The following is an 8,711-nucleotide window of genomic DNA, read 5'->3' on the forward strand; positions in this document are numbered from 1 at the left end:
GGACTCATGTCTGAGCATACCCGTCCCACTCGGGGTGACAAATGCAAAAAGAACTATTGATGGACAGAATGCAGAACAATGTCATACATTCACCCCAGTACAGAGATCTGGGCCTATGTCCATCGTTTTTTTGCTCACCATGCCATTCCAGTTTGGACCCAGCCATATGCAAATCAGTCTTGACCCTGTGCCCAATGGCAACAGTCCAGCCCGAACTGCCAGGCCATGTCCTCCCTGGACTGGAAACAAGCAACCTAGGACCAGATTTGGGGTTTCACCCCTCTTCAGCCAGGATAGCTTGATTCCAGTGGCATGGAGAGCATGGGACTCACGTCTGAGCATACCTGTCCCACTCTGGGTGACAAATGCAAAAAGAACTATTGATGGACAGAATGCAGAACAATGTCATACATGCACCCCAGTACAGAGATCTGGGCCTAAATCCATCGTTTTTTGTTCACCATGCCATTCCAGTTTGGACCCAGCCATATGCAAATCAGTCTTGACCCTGTGCCCAATGGGAACAGTCCAGCCCGAACTGCCAGGCCATGTCCTCCATGGACTGGAAACAAGCATCCTAGGACCGGTTTCAAGGTAATAGGTGGGGCTTGGCATGCAGTAATATTTGTCCGAGTCACTGATTTACAAGCCAGTCACATGTGAATCTGTGTGCTGTGGATTTACGTTTGAATTTCATCCTGATAGAGCACTCTCTGGAGACCAATGGAAGAGCGTACACGTTGAAACAAAGGCACCCAAGGTATAATGTCCTGCACGGCACAATTCAGTCTGACTATTCCTCTGACTCAAGGTACATGAGGAGGATTTGATTGTGCAGGAAAGATTGCATCCATTCTAAAACCTGCGCTAAATAGGCAGCCCTTTCATTGAGTTGTTTTCAGTAGGAATGCATAGAACATGGAGTCATGGACAGCGGCTTGTTTGCCTTCATGACCATCTATGTTGATAATAATGTTTTCCTTTGTGTTTGCCAGTTTTCTATTCTCCTCCGGCCCAAAAATCAAAGATGCGTAAGTGATGTCTTTGCTCCACATATACTTACACTCATGTTGTCGCAAATGTGTCCAGGAGTTTGTCAGGGGAGGTGAGACAAATTAAAGTGGTAGGTGGCGTTTAATTAGAAGCTCAATAGAGCAGTATAATTTAGCTCTACCCATTTTCAGATGTCCCCCCAACATAGTTGCAACATTAGAGTTCTGGGAATTATTTTTCACCAAAGTCATCTGAGTGGCAATAGAAAACAATAGCAATTGGTAAGCAATGTCAGCTCTTTTCCCTGCTCTGAGACATCCTGCATCTGGGAACAGGGTTGTAACATTGCACAGCAAGTTCATTTTTAATTATAATTGTGATACAGAACTCCGAACACATACAATTTTACACCTAACAAAACACAATTCAATACACTTGGGGCCAGATGTACGACCCTTTCATTTAGCGCCTCACTATTTGCGACACATTGCGGGTCTGAAATTGCGAGGCGCTAAATGAAATGTACAACAGTGTGTTTACACTGTTTTGCGATTCCCAATGAGGTCCCAAATTGCAAGGCTCATTAATAATAATGAGCCTCCCGCAAATTGTGAGCCCATTGTGAATGCCAGCCCTCCCAGGGAGGGTGGCCTGCTGGGCTCAGCAGACCACCATGTCTGGGAATGATTTTTTAATAAAGCTGATTTTAAAATTCAGCCAGTTTTCCTTAAAGTCAAAGGGGATGCATTTTAAAAAAAAAAAAAAGAAAAGTTTTCGTTTCATTTTTTAAGGGCAGGCAGTGGTCCCTGGGACCACTGCATGCCCTTAAAAAAATATTTTTCATGCATTTGCAAAGGACCCCTTCCCCTTTGCAAGTGCATTACCACCTACTTGAAGTAGGTGGTAATTGCAAGTGTTTTGCAACCGCAATTGCGGTCCCAAAACATTAGTACATTGTTTTGAGACTTCCAATTTGGAAGGGAACGCCCCTTCCAAATAGCGAGCGAGTCGCAAAACATATTTAGCAAGTCGCAGAAAAACTTGTGACTCGCTAAATGGGATATGCCATGGCACAATATGTTTTTCATGCGCAAACGGGTTCGCAAACCTGTTTGCACATGCAACAAGCATTTGCCATGCAATAGGTCTCGCATTTACGCGAGTTTAAGCTATTGGCATTGTAAATGACAATGCCTTTTATTTTATGTTTTAAAAACCAAAACATAAATAAAAGGCATTAGCATTTACAATGCCAATAGCTCAAACTTGCGTAATTGCATTGCAAATGCTTGTTTCTTTGGGGAGGGGAGAAGAAATCAGAGCAAAATATTATTAAGAACACTGCTTTATTGCTCAACAAAAAAGCAATGACATTTCATGGGTCATCTAATCACAATTTAAATAAAAACACGTTAAAACGCAAATATCCACAAAAACCATATCTGCAGCACTGGCGTAAAAAGAAAAACTGAACAAGTTGATCTAACCCACTAAGTAAGCCAAATGATTACCCAAAGAAAAGAAGAAATATTATCCTGATTAGAAAACGTTGCAGGGTGTATACGGAGAGAAGAAAACACTGAAGACTAACAAATAATGGCCAAATACAGGGTGAAATACCATGACCTGGAGTGAGAAACATGTGAGCCAGGATTAAACTGGGGGGCCCAGCTCAGGTCATGTGAGCAGTGTCACTGCGGCAGCAGAATGAGGACCGTGGTCCTGTAGGATGTCCTCCCTCATGTCATGTGCACAATGGCCCAAAAGTAAAGACCCGGAAACATATGTATCTCAAACTCCAATGACATGGAAATGCCACTCATGCATTGGTTGTCTACGGTGCCAACCAAAACCAGAGCTGCAAACTAAATGTACCCTTCCTTAAATCAGGAAGCAAATCCTACAAAAATGGGCATTGGATTAATTAGCATGTATAATTATGACAGGTCGTCAAATGAAGGGCTATCTCATAAACATCCCTAATATAGCTTCCTTTTACAGTCATAGGTGAGGGGAAAACGAATCTATATACCTTATATATCCTTCTAAATATGTGACTAAAATTTTTTGTTTTCATATATAAAACTCATATTTGTGTTATTGCCCTGACAACCCACACGATGGGTTGTTTACTTGGTGGAGTTAGTCGACTTCATGGTTTTCATTATATAGAATGTAAATAGATAATGGTCTGAAACGGCCCTGTCAGGGTCAGCACTTGTACCCTGCAGTAGGAGCGGACCAATCTGTCCATATGAGCCACAGAATATATCTAATTTACATGATTGGAACATGTAACCAACAGTCTGCATGCTGATCTCCACAGCATGCACATTTACCCTCTGAGCTGCCTTACGACGATTGAAACGTGCACTTTCTGGCACGAGTTAGCCCCGCACCCTGGTCATTATGAGTCCGAGCCGCCGAGTGCGGATTAGTCACTACCAAAAATGACATGGAAGGTAAAAAGGACATGGAAGGTAAAAAGGACATGGAAGGTAATGACTCTACGTTTGCCACCGTCACCAAAACTGCAATTACCAGAAGGGATTGGAGTAGCCAGTTTCACAGTTGGCAGGAGGGGGACATCGATTAGATCAGCAAACCGATCCACACATGCCAAGAGCCTACAATATCTTTGCTGGCGTCATATATGATGTCATCAGTGCCGTGGGTGATGGTGTGACATTTTCAGTGGTGCAATCATTGATTTGTTATGTGTATCAAGCGGTGGTAAAATGTCTGTCGGACTGTGAAGGGGTAGGGGGGTCGGGAATGATTACAATATCTCTGGCCGAATCAGGAAATACCGATTGTAAAAGGGACCGTAGTGTTTACTTCACTTACAAAATAAGCACATCAACGCCTCGTTGGGTGTTTAAGCGCTATACATAAAGAATTACAACACAATACAAGCCCCAGCCAGACTCTTCTGAAGGGCCCTTGCGTGCAGGGGGAGTAGGATCGGTGCCCATACTCGGTCTGACGGGGTCAAGTGAGCAGAAACACACAGGCTGAGCACAGAAGCCAGAGTTAGGGCCTAGGTCGAGGGGCTACTGCAAGGGGGTAGGTGGGGGGCTTGGGAGGACACCAGTGCCACCATCCCAGCCCGTGATCACACACCCACGTCCGCTCGATTTCTAAACAGTAAGGGGGACTACAGTGAAGAAATCTTTGTTCCCTGTCGAAACCCATGACTTCATGGAGGTGCACAAACATAACAGGCATGGGCTGGGTGGGGGAGAAGTAACGGGACGGGCGGATGGAGGGAGGGAGGGAGAGGAGAAACGGAAACGGAAGGTAGACGGCCTGAAAACATGCTTGTAAAAAAAAAAAATAGTGCATTCTCATTTTAAAATTAAAGGCCTTAAAAGACACAAGACCTGTTCTGGAAGTTAAGGTTATAAATGCAGTCCTGAAAGCAGCGAGGGGGCGGGGTGTGAAAAGATAACAAGCACCAAATGCAGGCGGCCTTTGGTAGATTGAGTGAAGAGAGGAGGACAAAAATAAGATATCACGCAGCCACCAAAGCCGCAGTCCCGAAGGGGCGAGTGTCAGTAGTGAGGTGAGGAGAAAACCCCACACAGGGAGCGCATTAACAATCGCGCGTAGGTTCCCCGGGCCGGAGGCCATTAATAAACAACAATTCTAAACCAGAAGCTGAGGCAATCCTAACAAGACAAGGGACAAAAAGCTAAACGAGACCTATTGGTTGATTGGCGATTGCGATCAAACATCAAAGCGGCGAAAGTGAAAGTAATCGCGCTAAAGCACGGCGCGCGCGCCCGCGCACATGCACTGTAGCTCTAGGCTGGCCTGGTAGCACTTTTTGGAGCCCTCTCAATAAGTCTCGCCAGACCAGCGCATGCGCTGGGTCAGGCGAGACCTAAAAATGGGTCGTACATCTGCCCCTTGATTTTCCAGATTCCTAAATATTCATTACAATATGATAACATTTAAATTGTGCTCAATACCTGCCTAATAAAACCAAAGCAAGTTTAAAAAGCATTGAATTTTTTTTTAACTCTATAACAGAACATTTAATTAGGAAAATCATAAAGAGATTGTAGTGCTTCCGAAGTAGATCATATGGATTACTGCAGGTAGATAGGCCTCTGCCATTTTCGACGATGTAACAGGACATGCTTTAAATCTTGAATCCCATTTCAGTATAAGTTACATTCTGCAGGGATTCCATGCCATTTACCCACGAGGGGATTTAGAGGGATCATGCCCAGTCTAAGTAAAATCCAAAAACGTCTCAGCCCATGCGAAAAATTCCAATTTATGTAGGCTGGAGCCTTATTTACTGAGATAGATTCTATTATGTTTTAGAAACCCCTTTTTTAAGGCATGCCTCCCTATCCAGGTTAAAGCTTAATGCCGATGTGGCCTGTTTTTAGCTAGCCTTAAACTGTGACATTGACTACGCACAGATCACATTAGGATCTAATTTAAGCTGTCCAACTGCATAGACGAAGATTTTTCTTGTCTATCAGAACTTCTTTTCTCATTAGAGATCTTAATGTGTCTTCCTCACTCCTCTATAAGCAGGTGATCCAACAGACCACCCCCCTCCAGGCCCTGTACAAAAGTCCTTATTAGGCCTATTTCTGACCTTAATGTAGCCACTGAGGTCTCGGAATTAACAGAAATTATGTTTCCTAGCACTTGCCCTTCCATTATATTTAAAAAGCCCAATATAGCCACTCCAATTGACTCCAATCGACTCCAATCCATAGAGCAATGAGGCAGGGATTTTTGTTTCACAAACCTCTAAGAGATAAGAGTAGTGTCTATTTAGCCATTTGGGAATAAGGTTCAGGATTATTACGTTGACTGCATATAAAAGGCAATCTATGTCTTTTTCACCAATTGACGGGGCAATACCCTTACTCTGAGTTAAGTGGTCAGGGAGTTAAGTGGTCAGGGAGGTCAGATATAGAAAGGGAAAAAACAGCAGGGCTAAAAGGCATCCTTGTTTTAAACCGTTGTGGGTTGCTATTTCCCTGGAAAGGCCCAGATCTACACCTAGGAATACACTGCACCATGTGGAAGAGTGGAGTGCAACTACAAGATGTGGCAGGGTACTCCACATACCCAAGCTTAAGAGCTTTCTCTACAGAAAGAGTCGATCTACTTTGTCAATGATGTGGAGAAGTCTATCAATGCTGCATAAACCATCCCTCTGACCATTACATATTTCTCATTGATCAGCTGGAGGGCAGCAATATTATCAATGGTTTCATGATTTCTCCTTAACCCTGTTTGCTTGAGCGGAATAATTTTCCACCCACTCACTTACCTGGGATAATAGACATTTAGCAAAAACTTTGCCAACTGCATCTAGGAGGGCAATCTGTTGATAACTTCCTGACAATTTACGATTTCTCTTCTTATATAATGAAAATACTGCTCCCGCTCGATGGGGGGAAACTCTCCTATTCTTATAACAGCTATTAAAAACTGGGTGCAATATTTTGTTCCTTATGGTTGCCTCCTGTTTTATAACAGAAACTGGGACTTTTTCTGCGACCATTGTGGTGGAGGCAAGCAGTCCTTGAATCGCCAATACAATTTATTTTTCTGAGGGAAGCTCTATTGGCATATGTATCCACTTCTGGCTTGAGGAGATCATCTGCCTCTCCATTCTCTGTGTAAAGGTTGGAGATGAAATCAATCCAACTAGCTTCCTCAATGGCCGAGGGAACAGATCTAACTCTTGACCTACAGCCCTCTGCCACTAAAGCCCAAAAAGACCTCGTCTTAACCTTGACAGCGGCCTCTCTTAGATCAACCCAAAGCCGGTCACACGCCTTTTTCCTAAGCCAGGCCTTTAGCCGGCTCCTTCGAGTCTTTAATAGAGACACTCTAGAGTTCCTCTCAAGTGAATACTGAACATATTGCTTCCTCACTAGGGCATTTATTTCTCAGTTTAGCAACAGGCTCAGGACAAGGATAGTCTTAATATTACCCTTAGGAATTTTCCGATTAGCGCTTACTACGATCTGCTTTATAAACACACTCAAGCTATTCAATTCATTGCCCACCCAGGTATCCATATTTCATAATTTATTTTCTAGTAAACTATTTAATCCTGTGATCATCTTACAATCCCAGGGTTTCTCCCAGTTTTATCATCGAATTTAGACACAGCCCCATCAAACCCCCAAGAACAAATGGGAGGCATTCCTAACCGAACAGTAAAAGGCAATAGACAATGGTCACTAACAGTCGTATTCACTACCTTTAAGTCACTCTGCAAACAAAATAAGAACTACCAACTACTACATAATCCAAATTAAACCCTCCCTTTGGAGGGTCAATAACGCAGTGTTTTTTTAAAATGCAGCCCGTTTTCCATCAAGAAAAATGGGATGCGTTAAAAAAAAAAATGCAACGTTTTCGATTAATTTTTTAAGGGCAGGTAGTGGTCCCTGGGACCACTGCCTGCCATTAAAAAATATTTTTAGAGCCAGTTACAAAGGGGAAGGGGTCCCCTTCCCATTTGCGACTCCATTACCACCCTCTTGAAGAGGGCAGTAAATTACGGTTGCAAAATGTTTATACATGGCTAGAGAGTCGTTATTAGGAAGGGAATGCCCCTTCTTAATAGCGAGTCGCAAAACACTATTTTGCGAGTTGCAATTGTTTGTGAGTCCCAAAATAGTGTTTGTGCATTGCCATGTAGGTTTTTGCATGCTTAAACAGGTTGCTAACCCTTTTGCGCATGCAAAAACTGGTCGTACATCTGGCCTTAAGTTACTGCCAAATACAAATTGAAGGGATCTCTATGACAGACATACTTCCACAAGACCTGATTGGACAAGAGAAAAACGACCCCCCCCCTTACCATATACCGTCCTAGAGGGCCTAGCTTTGCACTATAAGACAAACTAATATTCGCACTTTAATTCCTCGTCGCATCATGTCTCCTGGAAGCAAATCGCATCTGCCTTTAGCAAGCTTAAGAATTACAACTTCTCCATACACTTTTTCATTCCTGCTGTGTTACAGGAGATAACTATTAACTCATTGCTTTTTACGGGACAGCAAAGGGCGACTAGTCATAGATGTGTTATTTAGAACACCAGGGAGCCAATTCCACCTTTGCATCTCACCATTCACACAATGATCATAGGCTTTTTTAGGTTCCTTAAATGACAGCCGTCTACCATTTTTTCCAGGGTGTACTTTCAATCCCTGAGAGGCTACCAACAGATCACCAATGAGGGGTAGGGGGGAGCAAATCTGTACCCCTCTTGCTACTCAGATTTGAATCCGGGCCTACATCCTGGTCACCCCTCTCTCCAAAGACTGGGAAGATATCAGTCCCTCTACATTGCAAACTTTCACAGTTTTATAATATCATATTCCTAGTAATCATTTAGTAAAAGTTACCCTTGATTGCTCCTAGCCCCGTGTATAGTAAGGAAACCAAGTGAATATCAGAACTTTGGATTAAATTCAAAAGCTTATTATCTGTAAAAGAAGCATAGCATGTAGGAAGGACCTTTCAAAATTAAATCAGAGTTAAAAAGTGGAATATAATCCAATGTACAAGCATTAACATTACACCACAGCAGGTGTTTGCCTTCTGGATTAAACAGAGGCGGGGAGTCCTCCTTCTTATTGAAGATCACAAATGATGTAGCCATTAGATTCAGAGAAGAGAAGATAGCCAATGCCTGACCTTCAGAAGTCACTGCCCTTATTTC

This window comes from Triturus cristatus, chromosome 11 (assembly GCF_964204655.1).
Source record: "Triturus cristatus chromosome 11, aTriCri1.1, whole genome shotgun sequence".
In the NCBI taxonomy this organism is placed as follows: domain Eukaryota; kingdom Metazoa; phylum Chordata; class Amphibia; order Caudata; family Salamandridae; genus Triturus; species Triturus cristatus.